This window comes from Hippichthys cyanospilos, chromosome 5 (assembly GCF_059441005.1).
Source record: "Hippichthys cyanospilos isolate Australia breed blue-spotted pipefish chromosome 5, RoL_Hcya_1.0, whole genome shotgun sequence".
In the NCBI taxonomy this organism is placed as follows: domain Eukaryota; kingdom Metazoa; phylum Chordata; class Actinopteri; order Syngnathiformes; family Syngnathidae; genus Hippichthys; species Hippichthys cyanospilos.
The window spans coordinates 17,577,699-17,590,831 of NC_142373.1; the positions used below are offsets into that span (position 1 = coordinate 17,577,699).

Genomic DNA, 13,133 nt, shown 5'->3' on the forward strand with positions numbered 1-13,133 from the left:
ATCCATGACTTGGTTACCATGGATACAGCACAGCCATCCTGTTGCAGAGTTTTACAAAATTGTAACTGCATGAAGGCTGCTGGAATGTTATTAACATCTTATTATGCCATTAGCTTCATTATGATTCCTCGCAATTGTTTTGTTCGTTTTTTCGTTCCTAACTCTTTATTTTATGTTATTTCAATGGCCTTCAGCATTACACGTTTCATCCTTCCAATTTTGAATTGAAAACAGTCAGCTCGTTCCATTCATCAAAGAACAATTTTACATGAGCCAACATTTTGCGCATCCAAAAATTCACTATTTTTCACCCCCCAAATTATTCACTCCTCCTTCAACATGACTTAACAATTAAAAAATGTTCTAAATTGATTATGTTCGGATTAATCAATCCTTTTCATTTGTTAATTAGAGCCCTCCCAAAATCGTTTTTTCTTTTCAAAATTCAAAACTTTTCACCCAATATGACCAAAAATCTAATTTAATTTTTTTAAACCATTCATTTTAATGACACGTGCAACATTCAACATGTATGCATTGTTCCAATTGGAAATTCAAAACATTCAATTCATTCCATTCAGCTTGGCAACAATTTTGAACAATTATATTTTGCGCATGAAAAATTCCCAATTTATCACCTCAAAAAATATTCACTCCTTTAACATTACATGATAGATTCAAACGTTTCCAACCTCACCATATCAGAATAATTAAATCCATTTTCTATCATTCAGATCCATAAAATTCGCGGGTTTCTCAAAAATGTCACCCAAAAACTCTCCATTCATCCTCAATGAAGTCCTCACTTTTCTCATTCAATTCTTGTCGAATCTTGATTGAATTTCCCAACTTTTCAGCACCAAAATTATTCACTCCTCCTTCAACATTGTTCGATGCAATCAAACTGTCAGGACTTGATTATGTCTAAATATCTTCTTTTACTATTAAAATCCACACATTTCAGAAATTTCCTAAAGCCTCAATAAAAAAAGTACACATTCAGCAAATTCAAGGTCATTCAATGTTATTCACTATCATTCCACATCATGCCATAGAATTCTATCCTTCTGAATTCTGCAAAATTACAAGCATGAGAGTAAAATGTCATATTTCTAAGCAGTGTCAAAATTGAGCTTTATCCTTGCAAAAACCGAATTGTTTATACATCTCAATTATTCAACCTCAAAAGCAAGTGTACCTAATATTGTGACCATTTGAACGAAACCTTTCTGTCTCTGCAACCAGATACATATTTAATGAAGTGCCGGAAATATTTCCACTCTTGAGGCCACTTTCAATACTTGTTTAATTTAATAACTCTCTGCAGAGTAAAGTTCTACCTAAACAGAAAATGGTAATCCCACTTATACATAAGCTTTCTCAGCAAAATGGAGCTCAGAGCTAAGCGTATAAATATGATGCAGTCAAAAGTGTTCGCAGGCCAGGGAACCACTGCAAAATGAAGTGATTCGTTTTGTTTTTACAGGATCAGACGGATGAGCTAAAATCGATATTTTAAAACAATACTGATGGCTAAACCACTAGCTGATGTCATTGATCAATATATTCAATATAGACACATTGTAAGGGAATCTTTTCATTTAGGATAAACAAACGGAACTGTATTGATGTTTTTTCCTCGGGCAATAAATAATCCAAATGGTTTTCTTTCCTCTCCGCCGTGCCGCTAAGAAGGGCGACAAAGGATTTAGGATTTGAAGCAAAGTCTTATGAGTCGGGGTCAGGACTTTGGAGTTAGGATTTAGGCTTGAAACTGGTGTTATGGTTTAGGATCCAGGGTTGGGATTAGGTTTTGGGGTTGGATTTAGGTCAAACCCGAAGCTCGATTCCCTCAATCTTGAGCACCACAGGTGTTCCAAATGGTTCGATTAACTCATAAAAACATCGGCCGCGTGAAAAGACCTACGACCGCGTAGTGGAAAACCTTTCTCCTCCTCCTCCTCCTCCTCCTTTGTTTCCCCCGCTCGGCACCTTTTGTGCTGTCTCAAACCTTTTAGCGATCGCACGAAACCTAATTTTCACCGCGATAAAGAATTAAGACGGCGCAGCTGTGCTGTCAGAGTCCTACAAATTTAATCTTCTGGAGAAATCATAGGGAAACAAGCGACTGACTTGTGTTTAATCAGGAAGGGGATTCAACGTTACTCGAGTCCTCACTTAAGCAGCTCATATTACACAACAAAATGGAATGTGCGCTGATTTGAGTGTTTGCCAGACCCCTAGGTGTGATAAATTAGCTTCCACACTTTTTTTCTGCCTGTTTCAGCATCGAGAGATAGAGTCACGTGCTTTTATGTAATATTCAAAGCAGAGATTCATTTAAAAGAATTGAGGAATGTTTATTGCAGGAAATGGGAGAAAATTATGAATATTGCTCTGAGATATTGCTCAACTGTTTTTTTTTTAGTTGTTTTTTTCATCCAACAATAGCAAAAAATAAAAATACAGGCAGTACTCAAGGATTTTATTTTTTGTAATGTGATCGAATGTAAAAAGTTTGTCTGGTTATTTGATTAAATTTTGGTATTTTCCATGTTACCGCTATGGTAAAAAAAAAAAAAATACGGCAGGTATAAAATGCATATCTGTGTGTCAAGACTCTGCTGAAGTGGCAGATTGATCAATCTTCCTCCAGTGGTGTAGGGGAAAAAAAAAAAAAAAATATATATATATATATATATATATATGTATATATATGTGTATATGTATATGTATATATGTATATGTATATGTATATATATGTGTGTGAGGTGTGTGTTACCGTTTAATGGTTGCACCCATACTTTTGGCCTTAATTTTTTTTTTTTTGTAAAAAGAAAGATGGTGTAATTTATTTAAGGAATCACTGTAACTGATAGAATAATATTTCCATCCATCCTGTAGGTAGCAGGTGTGCTGGTACCTATCCCAGCTGACTTTGAGCACTAGGCGAGAGACACCCTGAACTTGTTGCCAGCCAATTGAGGGGGATAGAATAATCAATTCTAAAAATATTTCATAGTGACAGCACATTTTCGACTTTCATACCGAATACCGTCTCAGTTATATCTTGCAAAGAGAGAAAACATTTCGCACCACCCCCCCCCCCACACACACACACACACACACACTTTCCACGCCAACCATAAATGAGTATACCTAAAACTGAAATCTTTTTTTTAACGTTTACACAAGGAAAAAGCAATATAAAAAAAACATTCAACCGTTAACTACTTTTTTACAGCCTTTATCCAGGTTAAAGGTTTGGCTAAGCAGAAAAAACGCAGCATCGCCTCATGCCTCCCCCACTATTCAGGCAGTCATTTTTTGGGATTCATTTTTAAAATCTTCCCCTTCTTTTTTAAATGCGAGTGCCATCGGCGTATCTACAAGCCACACAAATGACCCTGAGTGTAGGTTCAGCATTAATCGTGTCTAAGAGCAACTCCATGATATTTACTTCCAAAAGTTTGTGCTTGTAGACAAATGGAAGTTTGCTCGTAGTCGGACAGATTTGGGTCGGTAAAAGCGCAAGGACGTCTATATAAAAGAAAAGGCCGCGTCACAGCTTCATATGCTGAGTACTCCTGGTGGTTAATCGTTTTGGAGTCTTTAGCTTATCTGTGTGTGCGGCGTAGCCTCTGTCTGATCTGAGACGCAAACTTTACAAGACACCATTACCTTTTTGCAGCCCATAATGCCCGTCTCCTCTAATTAGGCGCTTCTATCTATGTAATGTTTTCCACACTGCCTCAGCTGCCTTCCTCTTTTGTGGGCTTCGTTTTCCCCCTTCAAAAGTCTCCAGGTCCTGCTATCAGCCTTTAACCTGTCTCTGACGTGAAACAGATGTGTGCGGATCCCTCACTTTAGCTTGTGCAGCTTCTGGTCTGCCGCCGTGCTCTTACTCTGTCATCGCCCCTGTTCAATTCGCAACACTGCTATGAACCTCCGGGATCGAATTCCTTTCGAAAAAAATACCGTCATAATGCGAGACTTTAGTTCAGGAAGAATCTGACATCAAATTCTCGGCGTTAGACGTTACTGTGACGTAAGCGGACTCTCGTTCAAAACTGTTAGACTCCATGGAACGTTTTCTATTGTTGCTCTGAGTAAGGCTTATCTTTTATCAGAGCAACTTTGATTACCGTGTTTTCCGCACTATAAGGCGCACCTAAAAGCCTTAATTTTTGTAAAAAGCTGATGGTGTGCCTTATAAACAGGCGCGCCTTATATATGGATCAAAAGTGAGATTGGGATTGGTAGATGGGGAATGAAGTGGTAAAGTAAGCTTTACCAGTTTCTTTAGTGTGTTTACAGTTGAGCAAGGTTGCTCATATTGACATTGAGTTATTATGTTATTGAGAGTTTAGAGTTATTTGAGTTATTATTGTTACTACTTTGAGTATTGCTACATTGTGATTGAAAAAGTTTTAAAATATGTCATTATTTGAGGGTGCGCCTCATAATCCGGTGCACCTTAAATATGGAAAAAGTTTTAAAATATGTCATTAATTGGGGGTGCGCCTTAATCCAGTGCGCCTTACGGTAAAATACGGAAAAATACGGTATTCTGGTTTTCTTTGTTCCCTTCTTGGTCTGCATCATGATTGTTTGGGCCGGGATCGATCAGCTTTTTGTGATTAAACAGCTTTAGTTTGGATCTTCTTGTGTGCAAGTGAGTCCCATTTGGTTCTGAGGTGGGACAATTAAGCGGCGATACAACAACTGATGCCATCTTTGTGGAATTTGCAAAACAAAAAAAAATTGGAACGAGCACTTCAAACAACCCTAAATCCCCCATGACAAATAAAATCAAGGAAAAAAATGGATCATTTTTGGAAAAAATGATGTTCAGATTGCTGGTATCAATCTATCTATCTAGCCATCTATCTATCCATCTATCTATCCATCTATCCATCTATCCATCCATCCATCTATCCATCTATCTATCCATCCATCCATCCATCTAAAGCTAATCTTCCCCATTTTTGTTATACTGTCTCAGTCCTGTCTTTTGTTTTCATCCTCATCCCAAAGGTTAACTTAATTGGCTGGAGAGCCTTGACAATTTTTAATATTATACTCCTCCTTTCTCTGCTCTGAGGTCATCGCACTATCCAGTTGTCTACATCCATCACCGTTCCATTCACATTGCTCCAACAAGATTTTTTTTATTCAACTCTCCAGAGGAGTCCCATAAATCAGCCGCCATTGTTTCACATATAGCACTCTTGCATCTGCCGATTTATTGCTTTTTTTCTTTTCCCTGCTATCCTCCTTCATACTTGTCTATCTCGTCATGCATTCCTTTATGCACTCCTCAAATCCTGTTATCCACTCCTAATCTTTCCCATCCTAATTCACTTCTGGCAAGCTCACCTGCTGCAGGATTGTTGTCATGAGTCATTATCTCCGCCACCTGTAGCGTGTGCATCTGTGTCAATACCTTGGGACGCGCTTTCGATGTATTTGAGGCGGAGCAAACGCGCAACACGCGCGTGCATATGTTTTTTTCGTCTTTTATTCCCATTAAGACTTGACATTATAAGATGGATTGATGTGTCATTCCCCTAATACGTTTCACTGGACTGTAGTTCCAGGAAACTAATCATTTTAAAAAGTCAATGTTTTTTTTCCAATCACATAAATTGACAAATCCACTTCAGCACCAGCAGCAGCTAAATAACTACCACTTTGGACTTTAAGATTATATAAACAGCAGAATTTTCTCATGAAAACATCTGTGCAAAGCGTCAATCCAAGATGCCGTCTACATATTTAATCCAGCACTCTGCCTCATAGTTGGCAAGATGTTAGTCATGGTCGCGGGTGCATCTTTCGTGCTTCTGTATTTTATAAGGGACGCAAAGCCCGGCCTTACACGTACGCATGGTCTCCATCATCAGAATGACCTTCAACTTTTTGCTCGCAGGCATTTCCTGATGATTTCTTTGAGTCAGATGTGGCAATCAACTATGATTAATTATTGCTGGACCTAGAGGTTGTGTTACTGTCTCTTAACAGAAGCTCGACTATATTTCACGATGGTAAACTAGAATTCTTGTTCATTATGGTTCGGGGCTGTCGTTGTTTCCACTATACTTATATCTTGAGTTACTCCGCAATTTCCACCCCCAGGAAACGGACAGCTACAAATTAGAAGGTTGCAGATTGGATTTCCCACAGCCCCAGAGGCAGATGGTGCTGTGGTGAAAAGGCATGTTAACTTTTTCGAAAAATGCACCGCTTTAACCCAAATGTGAAGTGCTCTCGTGAATACATTAATTATTTTAGTCAGAATTTTCCATGCAAACTTCACGACATCCATTTTGTATGGTGCTTGTCCTCAAGGTGAGGTGGAGACTATCTCGGCTGACTGGGGCTGAGAGGCAAGGTAGATTTTGCATTAGGCAATTGTTGGTCCCTTTGATCGTGGTCATCAGCGTGTGATGTTTGCCCTCGTTCCCAATTAGCAATAACTATGTTTATATGCTGTCAATAACCATTTTAAAACTTGAATATTGGCAATAAGGTGGAAGAGTGGTTAGCAGGTCCGCCTCACAGTTCAAAGTTCCCAAGTTCCCATGCAGTCCAGAGGTTCAATTCCAGCTCGGGCCTTCCTGTGCAGTGTTTGCATGTTCTCCCTGTGCCCGCGTGGGCAATCTGGCTTCCTCATACATTCCAAAAAACAAGCACGGAAGGTTTTGTGGACACTGTAAATTGTCCTTTGGTGTGATTTTGATTGGTTATTTGTCTTTGTGTGCCCTGCGACTGGCTGGCAACCATTTCAGGGAAGACAGCTGGCACGTTAGATGCCATGTAAGGCGTGATTACCAGAATAAGGTGGTATTCAGGTTTTTAAAAGCCAGAATAAGACAACGGAGTTACCCCTTTTCTAACCCAAATATGTGTCCATAGAAACATATTTGGGTTATCCCCTTTGAATGGGTCATTGGTTCATGTTCTGTGCATGCGCTAACTAACCCAAGATTGCGGCAAACCCGCAACTTGAAAGCCTATAACCCAGAATTTTGACATGACCCGACCGTAACCCGAATATTGACTGCATTAAACGTAGCCGTTGTGTGAAGAGATAATAATATCAGTGATTTCTTCTTCTTTCATGCTTTCTTTTAAAAGAGATAGCTCGCATTAGCCGTAGTGTCCTCAGCTCTCACGGGACATATCACATGGTGGTGAACTTAAGAGAGGAAGTCTCCGGGAATACAAATCCCATCATTGTGAATGGTCCCTCGTTTTGTGATAAAGGGGTTCATGCTTGGTGCTATCTTTGCAGCAGCTCCGCTCTTGCGGAAATCTTTGTCCTCCGTGAGCACCACTTGAATGGTTAATCCACGCTAGCTTTGTCGTCCGGAAAGGCTCTTTTGTTGCTCCCTATCTCAGCAGTCATAGTATATTTCAAATTTTAAAAGAATGTCAATTCTCACAGCTCAAGCTAGCCACTTCTAAATCTTCCCGTCAATTTCTCATCCCTCCGTGGAATGCTGTAAATTTGTATTTTTTTATGATTGCACATCTTTGGATCGCATGCCTGCGTGTTGTCTTCCGGCCTAGTGGTCCAGGTTCCACTTAATGTAGGCCATCCACTAATGTAGCCCATGAGTCATTTTTTTTTCCTCCTCCTGAGAGCGGTGACTGCCCTGACATTAGAGCATCACTCACCATCTGTCCGACACTCCCTGCACAGTAGACACTCAATAAATCTTAGCAATACCTAAAACCAGCGAAACACGGCAACAAATTGCGCTGACGTTTTCTGTGTAAAATATTCAACACGTCGAATTCGGGCAAACCAAATGTAACCCCATTCCATGTAAATGCATGCATGAAAGGATAGCTGCGCACGCTACCATTTATTTGTTATCTGTTTATGTGTTTGAATAGAAATTGTTTTTACATTGTCCAAATAATTAGACACACTGCATTAGTTAAGTTCCACCACATGGCACATTATTTGCAAGTTTTTGACATTTAGAATAATTTAATTTACTCCTTTTTAATGAAAAGCAGTCTAAATCGTACACAGTGTCCCTTTAAAGCCCATGTCTTCATATCTTCCACCTTTTTTCGCTTATAAAAAAAACCCACATTCATCTGCTCCTGGGCCAGCCCTATTGTCAAATTTTAGAACCCTTTGTGGCCATCGAGTCAAAAAGTGTGCCCATGCTTGATCTAGACCAGTGGTCCAAAGATTGTCAAAACAGGTAGATGTTCTAAACGGCATCATGTTTTCATTCGTAAATGCTTGCAAATAGAAGTTATTTGACGGATATAGATAGATGTATGGATAGATATCTTATTGGATCTTTGAGGAAGATATTTTTATTGAACCTATTTATACGTGGATTTACCTAACTTGGTTGACTTTTTTTCCAGTCCAGTTTTGAACAGAACCTCTGAAATCCTAGCTCCCTGATTTTTTTATAAGCTAGAGAAGATGTTCCAACATGCCGCCCCGTAGATGAAACGTTGCAAAAACGTCTAGGTTCGTTGCTCTAAGCCTCTTTATTATGTTAATTTGAAGGTCTGATGTCAGCGAGAGTAGTCATCGAATTGGCTTGACAGCAAAGAATGCAAGTTGTGCCTGAGGTTTGTTAATCAGACTGAGGCCCTTTGCCGTGACTGCTGTCACTTTTAACTTTGTCTCGGGGCAATCATTTTGCATGAATACCAGAGACATTAGCATCCAGACTGGGCTGATGCATTTATTTGCTCCCTTCCACATTGGCACTGACTGATAAGATTTATAATCTTTTAGTCTAATGACGTGATCTAGCGGCGAATCAACGGAGGAGCATCGTGATGTTGTGACTGATTGAACGCCTCGGTTGGAGCTTAAACTTCACAGGCAGGTACTTCTCGGTCTCCGTGGCAACGCCGTAACACACACACAGCTGACCCTCTCCATGCGCCATAACACACCCATCTGAGTGTGCTCTCAGCAGTGACCGGTTGTCTCCCCGGTGTAAAATATGATGCGCGGTGGTGAGGTCACTGACTCTCTGCTGAATTCATTTTAAGACAGTCGTGAACCATGTTGAACTCCTAAGTTTGTTTTTTTTTTTCCTTATTATTGGTCCTGCAGAAAAAAATTAGCCCCAAAATAAGTTATAAGGGGTTTTGAGATTTTTCAATTTAAATAATGCCTCATTGTCAATATTGGACAAATAACAATTTTTGTATCGCTATCCGGTGAGTCTCCAAACATTTAGCATTCTGGAAAAGTGTATGTGAGTATTTTGTATTTTACATGCATTGCACGCAAACTAGCTGTTGCATGAATGAAAAATTGAGTGCTGGATTGGGGCCTATTATGGGCTGCTAGATGAAATCATCTATTATAATTTTTAGGGGGTATTATCGTGTCACATTCAAGAATACCAACAAGGCATGCGTAACTGGTTTAAATATCAATTCAGTCGCTGAAAAGCAAGTTACTCTGTAAAACTGGGTCAAATAACCAAATGAGGCCAGAACAGACTTTTTTTTTTCTCTCTCCTTTTAATCTTCCTGTAGAGTACAGTCCTCTTCATTCTATGAGTTTGATGTAGCGAGACTGTGGACTGATGCATATCACACTAACAGGCATTGATGATGGGTTTAAGCGTGAGTGTAAACACAGCCGGTTTGAGAGGGGTGATATCACTGTGTGAAGTATGTGCGTTGAAAGGGCGAGCTGCTGACAGGGCAGCCTTGAATCCAAGCTTTCTTCTTTTGCACAGATGGGGAAACCATATCACTTGGAGCTGAATAAAAAAAAAAAAAAAAAGGATGAATGACAGAATTAATGGCTTTGTTTAATCGTGGCAAGCATGTTATCTTTTGAAATTATAAAACACTATGTTAATCAGTAGCATCCATGCAAAATCCTTTAAAATGTTATATGGTCGAAAAATAATTTTAATAATAATTTTATACTGAATTTTGTTCAAATTTGGTTCAACCCAAGCTGTCATTTGCCTCCTATCTGTCAATCTCTAGAATCCCTTATTATAAATGAAGGTAATGATTTGTTTTGATCAAATATTGGGTCGGTCCTTTTTTTTTATTTTAACCCATAATTGGGTTATTTCTAATCCAACCATTTTAAGGGGTGTATAATCCAAAGGACACATTCCAGTCTGAAAATCAGTTGGTCAAAAATAAGTACAGACCCGATATTTGGCTCACTTTGGCCCAATTTTCTTTCGTTTTTTAGTATAAAGCAAGCAGTTTTTAATATTGTCCAAACATTTAGTCAGTCCTTTTTCGACCCACCATTTGAGTACTTGTAACCCAACCTTTTTTAAAGTAAGTGATCCCAAAGGAGGACACTTTACATTCGAAAATCAGTCAAATATAACCCAATTCAGGGCCAAAAGAAGATTCCACCAATTATCGGGTCAATTTGACCTTCTTTTCTAGGTTGTTTTAGATATATATATTTATGCAAAACAACCCAGAAAGTCGAGCCAAACTGACCTAAATATTGTTGCAACTGCCTTTTGACCCTAAATTGGGTTATTTTCAATTCAGGTGTATTTCGAATGTTGATCAATTTGATGTATTTGAAAGAGACAGGATTGATTGATATTTTATAATTGTATAATATTGTCTTTTCCTTTTATCTACTGAGAGATTGCTGTCATTTTTTTCCCATCTGCTAAATAATTTGCTTGCGATAATTGGGATTTCTTTATGCGTTAACTACATTTGCATGCTCCTATATCTTTTTACAAGGCTTTCATCCAGTACAGCTTTTATCAAACCTTGTCCTTTTACATGGAGCATTAGGCCTTCAAAACAAGCTGACAAAATCTATAATTCTGGAACAGTTCTTTTATTATCAGTTTTTTTTTTTTTTTTTTTTTACCAGATAACTGGTGACATACATGAATGATACTCAAAGCACTTTGTTGCAGCTATCTTCATTCTTTGCATTTTACCGAACTCCTTGAACAAACCTTGCAAACTTAAATTGAATATAGTCGATACTGGAAGGAAGAATAGGGAAAGGCTGGCTGGTGTTGTCCTTTTTTGCCACTTTGAGGCATTTCTTTTTGTCTAATACTAAAGGTTCAAGTTCGAGCCAGTTGAAATTTAATGAATGCTCCTTGTATCATTAAAGCACAAGCAAATTGAATGTTTGATCGTTCTGATTCTGCTCCATTTCAGACGCCGCACGGCGAATGAATGGTTCCTTTCAAATGAGACTTTTTGAAGGGCAGGCAGAAATCGATTGGTTGAATATGGTAAGGGCCACCGTCGGTCAAGGATGGCCACGGAGTTCATCCTCCCATCTGCTCCGCTGGAATAGGCGACGACCTGTGGCTGAACAGGCCAACGCACGTTTGGCACTCTGTGTCACACAGGTCACATCTGTGGAATGTGTGTTGTGTGAACATTCTATTCAGCGGGCCCCGTGTCTTTTTTGCTACGTTGATTTGACATTAGCTGTTTAGCTAGGGTGCTTTACCCTTATTTGTCATTTGTAAAATTGTCACAGTAGTTTCTGTGTAGCTATTTAGAGGTCATCCATCTTGATGAATGCTTTTTTTAATCAATACTATACATGGTTGTTGATGGGCACGTGCATTTCTGTAAATTCAATAGTATTTTATTTATTTTTTTTCCCATTGGAAGATAGCCCTTTTTATTATGGTCAATTTCTTGTCGACACATGAGAAAATGAAGTGGAAAACCCCCGGCAAGCGCTCATTTCTGCTGGTGTGAGTTAATGAGACGTTAAGGAAAATGTATCGGTTTGCAAATGAACATTAAAAGAATCGGAGACATCTCAATGGGAAATGCGCTCATTATGACCACTGATAGCAATTATAGCAGGAGATCAGTAGTAAAATGTATTTGGAAACAATTCATCCACGGTTATGAGCTTGTTTCAATGCAATCGGAAATAACATTGCTTGTCGGAGCAGCAAAGCTCAGTTAAAAAAAAAAAAAAAAACACTAGCAGGATAGCCTGGTTTCCATTTAAATACACAAATGTTAGTTCTCCTAGAAACATGAGATGATCGGTCATTTGTGTTTCTTTGGAAACCGTCTTTGAAATAGTTGGAATGGTGAAGCTGTCATTAATGTACGGGGTAAAATGTGAACAGATGTGGCTGTAAAGTATGACAACATGCTTTACGTCGGTGTAAATGTTGCTCTTGAGTATAATCATTTTTGCAAGTGTGTTATTTTTATTATTATTAAAGAATAACATAAGCCAAGCGTTTGCATGTTATGGCCTATGGTCAATTTTGCTTGATGTGGCAGGTCCGTACATTTTCTGTAATACTGTGAGATCAAATTCATTCCTTAAGTCTAAGGTAAAATCTCAAGTCCGAGTATGTTTGAACACCAAAATAATAAACAGTTCCTCCACCCATCATTCCGGTAGAATTCTTGTTTGGGCTTACATACTGTAGTTGGTGTCTGCACTCGCAATTCGATCAACCGATAGGGGAATAGTTCACCACACTTAGAACCGCCCCGTATTTGACGAACATTTCTTGCTGACATCTTTGTCCTCAGAATAAAATAAGAATGAGATCATATTTTTTTTTTTTCTTTAAATCTTTTTTGTTATGGCAGTTTGGACCTCTGTAGCAGGACAACAAAAAAGTAGAGAATATTTATTAATGCGAATGTGGAATTCCAAGTATTGGGGGATTTTTTAAAATAAAAAAAAAAAATCTAAATAATGAATCAACTATCAATAAATATCAATTAATTTGATAATCGATTAGATTTGATTCATCATTGCTCTAAAATGTTTGAATATCAGTAGTCAACAGTTTGATTTTCTGATTTCGGTCTTAAATAATAATTAAATTGAATCGGCGTTGAGTATCCTGTATACAGTGGCTGAAACAAGAACTTAAATGAAAGAAAGTTATTTCCCAAGCTGTGAGGTCTCAAATAATACTCACACACACTTTAATGGATTGACACACTCGCTTGTCATGACTGTCAATAACAAGTTTGTACCAACTGTCATTGTGTTGTGATGTGTCCCTCTGAAGGCAATGATTTGTTCACCGACTTCGAGCATAGGCAGGAGCCATTACGTTGGTGGGCCACGGTGAAAGCGATTAGGAAACCATGAGGAATTCATTTAAAATATGAAA

The 13,133-nt window shown here is 38.6% G+C and overlaps 1 long non-coding RNA gene across 1 annotated transcript in view; it reads left to right on the top strand.

Moving 5' to 3' along the window:
• Window positions 1-13,133, top strand: part of LOC148423821 (uncharacterized) — a 78,094-nt gene that overhangs the window by 12,368 nt on the left and 52,593 nt on the right. The gene's annotated exons all lie outside the window — the stretch shown is intronic.